Genomic DNA, 12,951 nt, shown 5'->3' on the forward strand with positions numbered 1-12,951 from the left:
TTCTTTAAGAACATTTATTCCAACTCGTCCCCTCACCCTGCCAAGCCCACCGCTAACCCATGGCCCTCAGCACCTCAGCTCCACAGTGTCTCCAGGGCTGGGGACTCTCTCAGCTCCCTGGGCAGCCTGGGACTGGGCTCCCTCACCTCAACACTCAAATAGTTTTATCTTGGGTTTAAATGGAGCATTTGTTGTTCCAGCTTCTTTCCATCACCCCGTGTCTGCCCTGGCAGGCAGAGCCCCGGGCCGCGAGCGGGGCCGTTGCCGGCCGTGCCACACGCGGCCCCTTCCCCGCCGCCGCTCCCGGCCGCGCCGCAGCCCGTCGGGCGCAGCGCCGTGTGCGCAGCGAGGCAGCGCTGCCGGGTGCCGCGCGGGATGTGCCCGCTGGGCTCCGCCCGGCTGCGGCCGCCCCGGCTGATGCCCCTCCGGAGGCGGCCGGCGCCGCTGCCCCTGAGCGGGGGCTGCCGGAGGCGGCGGCGGCCGCGGAGCACACGGCTGCCGGCAGGGATGCTGCGGGGCTGCCGGCGGCGGCCAGCGACGCGGATGCCGCGGCAGGTAAGGGCTGGGCCGGCGCTCCTGCAGAAATGTCCGGAGCGGCCGTGTAAGCCGGCTCCAGAACGTGTTCACATCAATGCTCTCGCGTGCGGCTGCAGCACAAGGTGCACGCTGAGCTCTCCTGTGCAGCTACATGTGCAGCTGTGCCTCTCTTGCAGGTTCCAACGTGGGTAGCACGGACTTGCTGGAGCCTGGCTGTCCTGTCAAGGAGACGGTGACTGGCCAGGACTGTGCCCTAAAGAGAAAGCCCAGGCGGTCCGTCGTTGTCTGGGAAATACAGGTGCCAAAGGTAAGCGGTCGCTGGCCTGCTCGTGCCTCCTGCGCTGCCCTCCACAGCCCGTTCTGGGGAGCTGCCGTGCCTGTGTCTTTAGAGAGCTGCCTCTGGGCTGAGAGAGGGAGACGGATGTGTTTTTAGGACTGTGTTCAGAGCTGCTTCCCTGCTTTGCGGATGCAAATGCCCCGTGGCTGCCCTGCACAGCATTGCTGGGGCCGTTGTGCTCCTCAGCAGAGCCGAGGGCTGGCAGCCGGTCCCGTGAGACAGCAGCTCCCGGCAGCATCAGCGTCTGCCTGGAGTGGTGGGTGCTGTGAGTCCAGCCCGAGGTGTAACAGCCCCCCTCATGGACCAGTGCAACAGGCTCAGGAAGGAGCCTTTCTTCAGGCAGCTCCCTTGTTGTTGTACAGGGTTATCCACAGGGACTGGAGCCCAACCCTTCTGCTCTGGGATCTGCTCCCTGGCAGGAAGTGGTGGCACGTGCCCGTGGGACAGGAGCTGTGACAGGGCTTGCCCAGACACCTCTTCATCACCCTGCACGGCTGCCCAGGGACTCTGTAGCCTGATGTGCGTGGCAGCCTGGTTGTCTCTGCTGTGAATTTGCCTGCTGCCTTTGTGGTCTCAGGAGCTGTCACTTAGTCTGTGCCACTGGAAAGAAACAAAGTGCTGTTTAAAGAACCCAGCCCGGCAGGGGTGGGAGGCTGGGCGAGGATGGGACTTGGCTTGATTGTAGGGAGACAGAAAGCGTTGCCAAGCCTGGTTTTCCCCCATCGTGTCTTAGATTTCTAAGAGAGATGCAGATGGATCTATCCCGATGAGCTCTGGGAACTGGGAAAGTGGGTGAAACAAGCCAGAGAGAAGAGTGTTGCTTGGTGAACGCTTCTCTCCCTGACACGTGCTTTCTTTTTCCTTCCCTCAAGGCAATAGTTACATGTTTCATTGGCAAACAAGGACAGTTTATTAAATCCTTGAGGAGAGAGTCTGGGGCCAAAGTTTGTGTGTGGGAGCTGCCTCATCTCCGTGACTCTGAAGTCTGTCACATCGAAGGTAAGAGGAACGAACGGCTCTTGGCTCAGGGCCTGCTGTGCAGCCTGGGGGCCTTCACTGGACGGGCAAGGCGTTGGAATGGATTCAGTGGCTCTGCTGGGCCTGTGCTGTCACCAAAGGGTTCTGCTCAGTGCCGTTCCAGCGGCGCAGGAGGCTTCTGGCAGCTGGATTGCTTCCTGTCGCTTCCCCAGTGCTGCAAAGTTGCAGCTGCTGAGCTGAGGGAGCGGGAGGCCGCGCCGAGCCCAGGGCTGCTTGACGGGGGAAAATCCGTTTGTGAGAGCAGCAGTGGGGAAGGGGAAGGGGAAGGGGAAGGGGAAGGGGAAGGGGAAGGGGAAGGGGAAGGGGAAGGGGAAGGGAAGGAGCAGACACGTTGAGACTGCCTGGGACCCTGTTACCAGGTGCTTCTGCCTGCCTTCGTTACCTCACTCTGCCACGGAATTGCTGTTATGTACCGTGTTTTTTGCCTTGGGATACCCAAGACGTGGTGTTTCTGCTCTCGGGAGGTTGACTCCACAAGACAGACAGAAGGCACCATGAGTAAAACTGTGCGAGAAGAAATTTGGGTTGAAGTTGGAGGTAAACCATTTCTTGTCTCTTGACATGGCTTCCTCTTGGCCTTCAAATCTCGAATTGTCTCTGAATTTGTGTCTTTTTAAAAGTGAGGGAGGAAGGAGTCAAAACCTGGGTCAGGAAATGAAAAGAGCTTCTAACTTTGACAGCCTGTGAACAAGAGAGATGTGAAGGACAACGGGAGGGAGGGCTCCAGCCCCAGGGCAGTGCCGTCAGATCCCGCATGGAGGGAGAGCTGAGAAAGGGAGGGACAGACATCCCAGGCTTTCCAGGACAGCTATGTGCTGCACTGCTCTGCTCTGTCTGAGACTGAGATTTCTCTCCCAAGTAGGTACAAATCTAAAGCTCTGTGGAAGCTTTTGTCCTGAGATGGAATTTGCAAGAGGAGCAAATCCTGCTGCCTTTGGATTCCCTCCTGGGGCTTGGAAAGAAGGGTGACTCCTTCCTTCGTGATGAGGTTTCCTCAGTCACTGCTAACTTTCTCTCTGTTGTGCCTCTGCAGAGCTGTCTCAGCCAGAGCAGAGCCATGCCAGTCGTTAGAGCTCGTGCAGACCCGGGATTCCTCAGCATGAAGCTGATGCTGGCCATCTTCTGTGTGACATCACTAACCCGGAGACCGCTTTGTTGTCCTATTGCCATGGCAACAAGAGGTGCCAACCGCTGTCCCCAGGAGCAGTCAGTCACTTCGAGGCAGAGCGACCTCGGGGACAGTGGGATCAAACCTCACCTGCCTTGTGTGACGTTCGTCTTCTCTGGGCCATCTTCTTTCCGGTGAGTTCAACAAGAGAAGTGGAACTTCATCCATGTTCTGGTGACTGTCAGGAACTTCTGTGCTTGAATTGCTTCTGGAATTTAGGTCCAGAATGAGTTGCAGTGCGTCACTGACTTGGGGAAAGAGGCACTATTTTACCTGCAATCTAAAGGGGAGGGAAACAGAAAGAAATGCATTTCTCCAGCTTTGTGCCCCAATTCTGGAAGAGATCTAGAAATGTCTGTTAGGGGAACTACAATCATTGTCAGTTTGCAGCAAGGATTCTGGGATTTAGAAGTGCAGTTCACGTGCTGTATTTGAGGAATAAGCTGCAGTTGATGACGGCTTTTGAGCCCTTTTCAAGCGAGACAGCCAGATTGCTGCTTCAAGTGACATATCTGGGAGTATCTCAAGTGCAATTGAATAATTGACTTGAGAACAAACCCCGTACCGAATTCACAGACTCATCAGAGCATGGCAGGGGTTGGAAGGGACGTCTAAGGACCATCTCCAAGCCCCTGCTAAAGCAGGTCCACCTGGCTCAGGTTGCAGAGGGAAGTGCACATTGGAAGACTTCCAAAGCTGCATTGAAGTTTAACCCGCGTGAAGTTGTGCAGGAGCAGAATCGTGTCAGATCAGATGGACATTGACGCTGCTGCTGCTGAAAAACAGTGGCCCAAACGGGAAAAACGGGAGTACTAAGTAATCACAAAACCAAGTGTGTCACGGTTCTGCCGTGTCACTGTGTGAAGAGTAGGGGATTTTTCCACCTCTCCAAGTTGAAATGATTTTCAGACGAGAAGGTTTCTCTCCCTGTAGGTATTAATCATGAGACACCACCCTCTGACGCAAAAAGCAGTGTGATTTCTGCACAGTATGTCCGAGTTTTCAGCCGTTCTTTGTGTTTAAAATGCCATTTCTTGCCGCTCACTGCTTTGGTGCTGAGGTGAGGGAGCCCTGGCCCAGGCTGCCCAGGGAGGGTGTGGAGGCTCCTTCTCGGGAGGTGTCCAAAGCCACCTGTGCCCCCTGAGCGAGGGGAACCTGCTTTGGCAGGGGGTTGGGCTGGAGGAGCTCTGCAGGGCCCTTCCAGCCTCCACTATGCTGGGATTGTGTGATAACCAATATTCCCTGATTTTGAAGCTCCACCTATGAAGTTTTATTATCCCACCTGACAAATCCGTGAGTAGCCACTTGGGTTGGTGTTGGGGCCTGGGCTCTAATGAATGTTACGGAGTTAGCGGTAGCAGAAAGGAAAGAAAGGAATGCCCATGTGATAGCTGCTTGAGCAAGGGGAGAAGCCAAACTGCAGATGGTAACAGAAACAAGGTCAAAGCAAGAAGACGGGACAGAGCATTAAAGTAAGCACTGTTCGAAGACTGAATACAGCATTCAGTTTAGCATTGTGTGATTGCTTGCACCTGACTAACAAATTGTAACATATGTCACTCACAATAGTATAAAGTTAAGTAAATGTGAGGTAAGCACAACCATCGTCTAGTGTGAGAGAAAACTAACTGAAGGCCAAACAGATGGGGTGATGTTTTAAGCACAGTAAGGCTGGTGTTTTAATTACAATAAGGTTGGTGTTTTAACACAATGAGGTTGGTGTCTCAGTTGTTACAAAAATGAAGCTTTGAGGCCTTATGCACAGCACATGATCCTCAGTGTTAACTGATTGCCATGAACTGTAGCACGTTACAGCATTTGGAAAAGGTATATAGGTGATGATTATGTGGCAATAAAAGGGAGCTGATGCACATCATATTGGTGTCTGGTCGCTCCCGTCTCGCCCAACAGAGAAGAACCCCTGCACAATGCAAAAGAAACCCTGCGGATTGGAATCTTCAAAGCTGCCGCCGTCTTTTGAGATGAAATTTAGTACAAAGCAGGAAATCTGCCTTAGTGCAACCACGGGCTGCTGATGGGGTTAAAAGCGTTTCTGCGTGTTCACTGCACAAGGACTCTTTGGGAATGCCTTTTAAAACTGTCACCAGAATAGACTTGTTCCTTACAGTTTGTTACTGTTCTGGAAGTCTGAAAGGGATGTCAATGAACTGTACCTTTTGACATTTCTTCACCTTCCAAGACAAAGGAAGACGTGAGCTTCACCTGTGTTTTGCCTTGCTCCCTTACTTCCTTTTTCTGGTGGCAATACAATTTTAGTGAGTTTCTTGAACTAAAACCTTATAGTTACTGATTTTCTATTTAATGGAGGAACTGAACAGAATTTCCTATAGCACTGAAACCGCTTCAGCTTTGTCCCATGTAAAGGTATCTGCTGTTATAGGCTTAAAAATCCCTTTTTATTCTGGCTTTCATGTTAAAAGGCATCACACTTGCAGTGAAAGTTCTGGAGTGTGCTGCTTTCACAGCAACAGAGTGTCTGACTGAAATGACTCTTAAGGTGCAACTTCAGTGTTAATTTCTTTAGAGATTGGGAAAAGCTGACTAAAGGATGGCCCCAAAAACTTGTAGCTGTCTATTTGACTTAGTGCTTTGAAGGAATTCACTCAACTGTGGTGGTATGAAGGGACTGTGAGTGGCTTCAGATTCAAGGGAAGTGTTTGTTACAGTAACATGAGATGACATCAGAACATTTCATATCAGGCTGTGACTAGTTTTGATGTTCAGTGTTGACCCTTGTGTTTCTCTTCAGCGTTTCAGAGTGAGGCCAGTGGTGTGTGTGCCGTGGAAGTTGCTGGAAGCTGAGAGCCAGTGCCGTTAGCCTCAGTGAATCTAAGACTGACACCATGGAAAAGAATCCATCTTGTGACGGCTTTGGAAGGACTAAAGGCACTAAGAGAAAAGGTACAGGAGGTAGTGCTGTGGTGAACTCCCAGCAGTGAGAGCCCCTGTAAGGAACCTGGGATTAGGAGCTCCTTTCTGCTGGAAGCACATGCTAATGCTCAGGGGGACTTGAACTTTGAAGGAAGGAGAAAAGTTGCCAAGCCCTTGCCTCCCAAGACGAGAGAGCATCACTCTGTGTGTCTTCAACATCCATCCTCAGTGTGATGTTCATGCTGCCAGCCAAGGAGGTTACGTATTTCCGACTTTTGAGCACCTTGTGTGCTGTGTAATGTGCTGGTCTTTGCTTGCTCTTGAAAACACAACCTCTGGGTGAAAGGGTTGGTTGAACTTCACTGATACTCCAGGTGATGTTGGTGCAGTTTGCGACTGCTGGACTCTGTCACCAGGTCGGACTCTGTAGCAAACTGGTTCTGTAAGGTGCCATGAGAATTGTTGTGTTTAATATCAAATGTTGGTTGTATTGCTTGTGCCTGGGGTTTGTTTTTTGATGTGTGGAATTTGGGGCTGTTTTTGAAGCTTTTTCCAGCTCAGGAATCTTTGAGGCTGCCGCCTTTTGGTTCCTTTGTCTTTTTTTCCCCGTTTTTCTTGAGTGGGTTGCAAATACCATTTCCTGAAGTGGAACTCCTTTAAACTCCTCGGTCAACAGCTGAGACAAAGGACCACAGACAAATGTTAAACCTCTACTGTTGTATTGTCTTGTCTGTTTTACAGCTCAAGGGGAAGAGCAAGAGAATGGAGTTGGAGCAGAGCCACCATTGAAGAAAGCTCTTCTATCTGTAGAGAAGGAAGAGACAGTTCTTCCTCATGGCTCTTCAGTTTATAAGGAGCCACAGGCATCTTCCAGCTTGTGTGGAAGACTGAAAAAGCCTTCAATGTGTTTTGTTTCTGCTGCATCTGCACATAGCAAAGAAAAAGCACCACCTACCTCTGTGGAGCTAAAGACCAGCTCTGAGCTTCGAGAATATGTCAAAAAAAGTCTACAGAGAACGCTTTGGGAAAGGTGAGAATTCCAAGCACTTATTTGATAAGGGAAGCTACAAGTAGAAGGAAAGGTTTAGCCTGCAGAGTTTTGTTTAGGTGTTGAGATACTGAGGGGTTGCATTTTTACAACAAGTTACAAAGCAGAATGGGCATTTCAGGTTGATATTTAAGAACATTTAAAAATCCTGACGCAAAATAAATGCGCATGACAAAAGGCCTCTCCGCGTGAGGAGCAGCCCTGGTGAGCTCTGAGAAGTTCCTTCTGCATGCTCCCTGCAGCTTCTGGCCTACCCTAAATGCACACCCCCTGCTTTGTTTTTCACAGAGTCGAGAACAACAGTGACTTGAAGATGACAGAGACTGAAGTGAAGGCAGTAGCACTCAGTCTGGAAAAGGAGATCTTTGACATGTTTGAAACTGCCAACTACAAATACGTCAGTAAATTCCGGACTCTCATGTTCAATCTCTTGGACCGCAGACACCAGGTTTGCAATTCCCTTACAGGCTAAAGCTGGACTGACATGTGCTTTTGGGGTTTTAATGACATCTCTACCCTCAACATCAGTATTTTGAAGGTAGTTATGAATTACACTGTGAAAGGTGATCAGGAAGCCTTTTAATGAAGTTGCTCTCGTGTATTTGTTAAGTTTGGGCATGTGCTGTGAAATGTTTGTTTGCAGAAGGGCTTTCTGAAAAGAAATACAGAAACATTCCCTTCTCCTTGTGATCCTGGGTCATATGTGCTGGATCCTGCCCATGTGCGTGATCACTTTTGTGTTGCAAAAGGAACAAAGAGCTGCTGGTCCCGATGAAAATATTCAGCAGAGAACACTTGGAGCTTTTTCAGATGTTTGACAACTTTCTGCCCTAGGTGGGAAACAGGAGGGTGGCTGATGAGCTTCTGACACTGCTGTTCAGCTCCCCTGAGAGTTGTGGCTGACAGAAGGAAAAAAAGGATGAGGAGTTGGTTTCATGGGTTTTTTTTCCTGGTTGCTGCACCTTTCCAAATTGACTTCTAAGGAACTGCTGTTTTTAACAAGGAGTTGTGATGCTAGAGCAGGTTTTGCCCGTGGAGCTCAGCAGATCTCGTTAGTTCCCAAGCAGGTTCTCTTCTGCACGCTCACAAAGTCGCTTTTGCTTCAGGGGCTTTTTTACCGTGTCCTCCGTAAGGAAATCGCCCTGTCAAAACTGGTGAGAATGGCAGCACAAGAACTGTCTGAATGGAAAAAGAAGCCAGTTACAGCTGTAAGTCACATCATTTCCCTCAGTGTCCTTGCATAGGGATTAGGAGTGTGCCTATGCTCATCACCCACATGATGTTAATGCAGCATTTTCTTCCCAAGGACATACTCATAGTGGTCAGTGTCAAAAGACCTTTTCCCTACCCCCAGCCAAAGGATTGCAAAGTAGAGAACAAAATGATTTTACCAAACTGGTTTTGTTTCTGTTGGGAGATGGAGTCAGGAAGCAATTCTCCTGAGATGAAGAAAAAAGCTGTAAAGCGAGGCCACGTGGCAGCTGTAAATATCATAGAATCACAGACTCGTAGAATTGCTTCAGCTGGAAAAGTCCTTTAAGAGCATCAAGTCCAACCACTAACTTCACACTGCCAAGGCCACCACTAACCCATGGCCCTCAGCTGCAGAGCTTTGCAGTATCTCCAGGGCCAGGAGATGAGCACCTCCCTGGGCAGCCTGGGACAGTCAGTGTCTAACAGCCCTTTTGGTGAAGAAATAGTTCCTCATCTCCAGACTAATGTTGCCCTGGTGCAGCTTCAAGCCCTTATTGCCTCTTGTTCTATCACTGGTTAATTGGGAGCAGAGACGGACTCCCACCTGACTACAACCTGCTGTCAGGGAGCTGGAGAGAGTGCTCTTGCCTCCTCCTTTCAGCCTCCTCTTCTTCAGGCTGAACAGCCCCAGGTCTGTGAACACCACAGGTGTGCGATGAGCATCTTTCCTTTGAGTCAGAAGGAGTGCAACAACAAAAGGATGGGTGCATTTTGCTTGCCCTTCTAAAATGTTGTGTTTTTCAGCCCTTGCAGTCAATTGAGAGAGAACTGTTGTGGTTCTGAGCATTAGCTGCCTACCTCAGAGCGTGGTAGAATGAAATATGACTCAAGAGCAAGCCCTCAGCTCCCATCTGCAGCAACTCCTCAGTCACCCAAACCCCAGGCCCCTATAAATCAGTCAGAGCAGCTTCAATCAAGTGGGAAACTTTTTCTTCTGGTTGGAGCAAATTCCAGCCAAATCATTGCCTTGTGAAATGTGCTTTGTCCCAGGGGAAAGGGATCCCTGTTCCCTGCTGTTGGTAGGTGACAGGCAGGACTTGGCACAGGCAGGTTATAGCACAGTCTTTTTGGGTGAAATGACCAGTTGTCTTGAGTTTGTTCCACGTTTGTGCCTGGGACGTGGTGACAGAAGAACTGAGCATGAAACAGCCTTGTGTTCCAAAATCTGAAGTCACCTTCAGCTGAGGATGGAGGAGGGAGGCTCATGTGCTTAGTTCCCAAATCAGTATCTGGGGCTTTGTGCAAAAGAGCAGCTGGAGAAGCTGAAAGCTTTACAATGCAGGTAATTCTTCATTGCCACAGCAAAGGTTTGCAAAAGATGAACCAGCGGTTATGAAGCAGCAAATGTGAGGAGCTGACCTGTCTCTGTCTGTTCTCTGTGTGATAGTATTTGGGAAATAAGGTTTCTGTGGGATCAAGTTTGAACCTAAGAGGTGGCAGAATTGGCGATTTAGGGGGATGTTCTGTGAGCAAAGGTTCCTGCAGAATGGGATGCCAAGGGGTCATCTCATGGCATTTAGAAAAACAGGTTTTGTAGCGGTCAGTCTGGAATTAGGAAGTTTCTCTTGACAGTGAAATCAAAACTCAGTCTTCCAGCTGTGCCATCTTTGTGTTCCCTTTCAGGTCTTGCGTCAGCTCGGCCCGATTTAATTCCTGGAGTGATTATTCACCAGAAATACGTTTCAAGTTCTACTCATTAGTTTTAGAAGTATTTCTTTTTCATTTCATTTTTCTGATAGTATGAAAATATTGTTATAATATTCTTGAAATATTGTTCAATGATTTATTATATTTATTAGCAGTTTTAGCAATCTGTTTGCTGTTCCAGTTCAAATCAATAAAATAGTTTTGCAGCACAGCAAGGGCTGAGTCAGTGTCTTTCGTATATACGGAGTAAGGAAACGGTGGTGGACAGAACAGAGGGTCAGTGCTGTGTCAAGGCCTCTGAGCACTGCCCAAAGGGGCTTTGGGGAGGATTTTGAAGCTGCTGAGAGCGCCTCAGAGCACACAGCTGCTGCCATTCAACAGGCCTCGTGCTGCTGAAGGGCTGAGCCCTACTGCCCTGCTCTTAACAGCAGCCAAGTGGTGAGCACAGCTCGGGTTGTGTCCGCGTCTGTACATGGAAAGCAGCGCTGTGTGCCTGTGTCACAAAAAGCACGTCTGTAACGTCCGAGGCAGCCATGCAGGAACGTGCAGCTCCTTGTATCAATGTCACTAGCTCAGCAGTACTGGGAACTGCAGCAGCTGAAGGGGCAGCATTGACTGTGAAATGCCCCTGTGCCGCGGGTCTCTTTACTGGCCACACCGATGAATTAGAAGACGAATGAGCCTTCTGAATGATGCTTCTTTGTCCCAGGTCTGTCACAGCCCGTCAGGCCCTGTGAGGGCTGCTGCAGGCAGTGGGCATTGTACCTTCGAGGCGGCTAAAGTGCAGGCGTCTCTAATAGGCTCGATCTCAACGTGCTAAATCCCTTTTCATGTGCTGCTAAACTGCACACAGTTCCATCAGGGAGTTTCCACATTCGACCAGACGGTATGTCAAATCCCAAAAGATGAGTAGGTGCAGCACCAGCCAACACCTCAGCCCTGGTTCACTTTCGTTCACCTGGTAACCAGAGGGCAATGTTTGCACTAGAGCACTCCTTAACGACACCAGCCATCCCTGTAAATCTCAGCTTAGGCCGGCCAGATGTTGTGCCCAGGGTTTGTGCAGTTTTAGCAGTGATCACTGACATTTCTGGGCCGGTGTCAATGAGAAATTCTACCATCATGTTTGGAGGTCCAATGGGAGTGGCAATGAGGGGTTCGGCAGATGCCTGCGAGAGCCATTGAGCCGCTGATACCCGCCCCCAGGGTGGCTCAGTGCCCTCCAGCGGGGTCACAGGCATCTGGCCCGGGCCGGGATTCCTTCTCCGACCTTTTCTGCTGTGCCGCTCCAGGGGCTGTTGCTGCTTCCTCTCCAGCTCTGGCCTGCTGTTTTCGGTAGCGATAGAGCCACCAGCAGCCCAGCAGTGCCAGCACTCCGGGCACGGTGTAGGGGATCACACCGCTGAAGCGCAGAGCCATGGCAACTTGTTTCCCTCAAAACCCAACTTTCTACCTCAAAACTCCACTTTTGCCCTCAAAATTCAACCAAAACCCAGCTTTTTTCCCTCAGAACTCCATTTTTTCCCTCAAAACTCTACAAAATCCAACATTTTCCCTCAAGACTGCACCAAACCCCAAGTTTTTTCCCCCCAAACCCAACTTTCTACCTCAAAACTTCATTTTTGCTCTCAAGACTCCACCAAAACCCCATTTTTTTCCCTCAAAACCCCACTTTTGCCCTCAACACTCCACCAAAATCCATTTTTTTCCCTCAAAACCCCACTTTTCCCCTCACAAATTCACTAAAACTCCACTTTTACCCTCCTAAGTCCATCAAAATCCTACTTTTCTCCTCAGAACTTCACTCAAATCCCCTTTTCTCCCTCAAATCTCCAATTAAATCCCATTTTCTCCCTCAGAACTCCAACAAAACATCGGCTTTTCCCTCAAAAAACACTTTATCCTTCAGCAGTCCACAAAAATACCACGTTTTCCCTCCAAACTCCACCAGAAATTTACTTTTTCCATCAAAACTCAACCAAAAATCCACCTTTTCCATCAAAACGCCACTAAAATCGGACTTTTCCTCTCAGAACTCCAACAAAAACCCCACTTTTTCCTCAGGGACTCCACTAAACCATCACTTTTTCCCCTCAAAATGCACCCAAAACAGCACTTTTTACCTCAAAACTTGACTTTTCCCATAAATAGTTCACTTTTTTTCCTCAAAAGGGATACCTCAACCACTTCCACCTGGGTTTGGAACTCTCAGGGGTCTCCCCCAAGATGACGATGGTTTCAGAGCCCATGTTGCTCACAGACCCTTCAGAGTCCTGTGTCAAAGGCAGCAGGGCTGGGAGAAAAGCAAACTTTGGGGGTTTTACCCTTCAAATCATCAAAAACGCCCTGTTTGCTGTCAAAACAGCAACACAACCCCACATTTTCCCCCAAAACTCCACCAGAAAGCAACTTTGCCCTCACAACTCCAACAAAAATCGACTTTTTCCCTCAGAACGCCAACAAAAACCCCACGTTTCCCCAGGGACTCTATTGGACCCTCACTTTTCCCCCTCAAAATGCCCCAAAACCCCATTTGTTTCCTCAAAGGAACCACAAATCCCACCTTTACCCACACAAGGCCACTAAAAACCCCACTTTTCTCCTCAAAACTCCACCAAACCCCCCCTTTTCCCTCACAAGTCTAACAAAACCCCACTTTTCCCTTCAAAACTCCAACAAAACTACTCCTTTTTCCTCCAAACTCCACTTTTCCCCTCACAAGTCTGACAAAACCCCCTTGTTTACCTCAGAACTCCACCAAAGCTCCACTTTCCCCTCCTTAGCCCATCAACCCCCACTTCTCCCCCCAAAACCTCACTTTTTCCTCAAAACTCTACCTAAACCCAGCATTTTCCCTCAAGACTCCTCCAAACCCCAACTTTTTTCCCTCAAAACCCAACTTTCTCCCTCAAAACTCCACTTTTCCCTTCAAAACTCCACCAAAACCTCACTTTTTCCTTAAAAGTCTACGAAAACCCAGCATTTTCCCTCAAGACTCCACCAAAACCTCACTTTTACCTCAAAACTCTA

This window comes from Colius striatus, chromosome 17 (genome assembly GCF_028858725.1).
Source record: "Colius striatus isolate bColStr4 chromosome 17, bColStr4.1.hap1, whole genome shotgun sequence".
NCBI classification, from domain to species: Eukaryota; Metazoa; Chordata; class Aves; order Coliiformes; family Coliidae; genus Colius; species Colius striatus.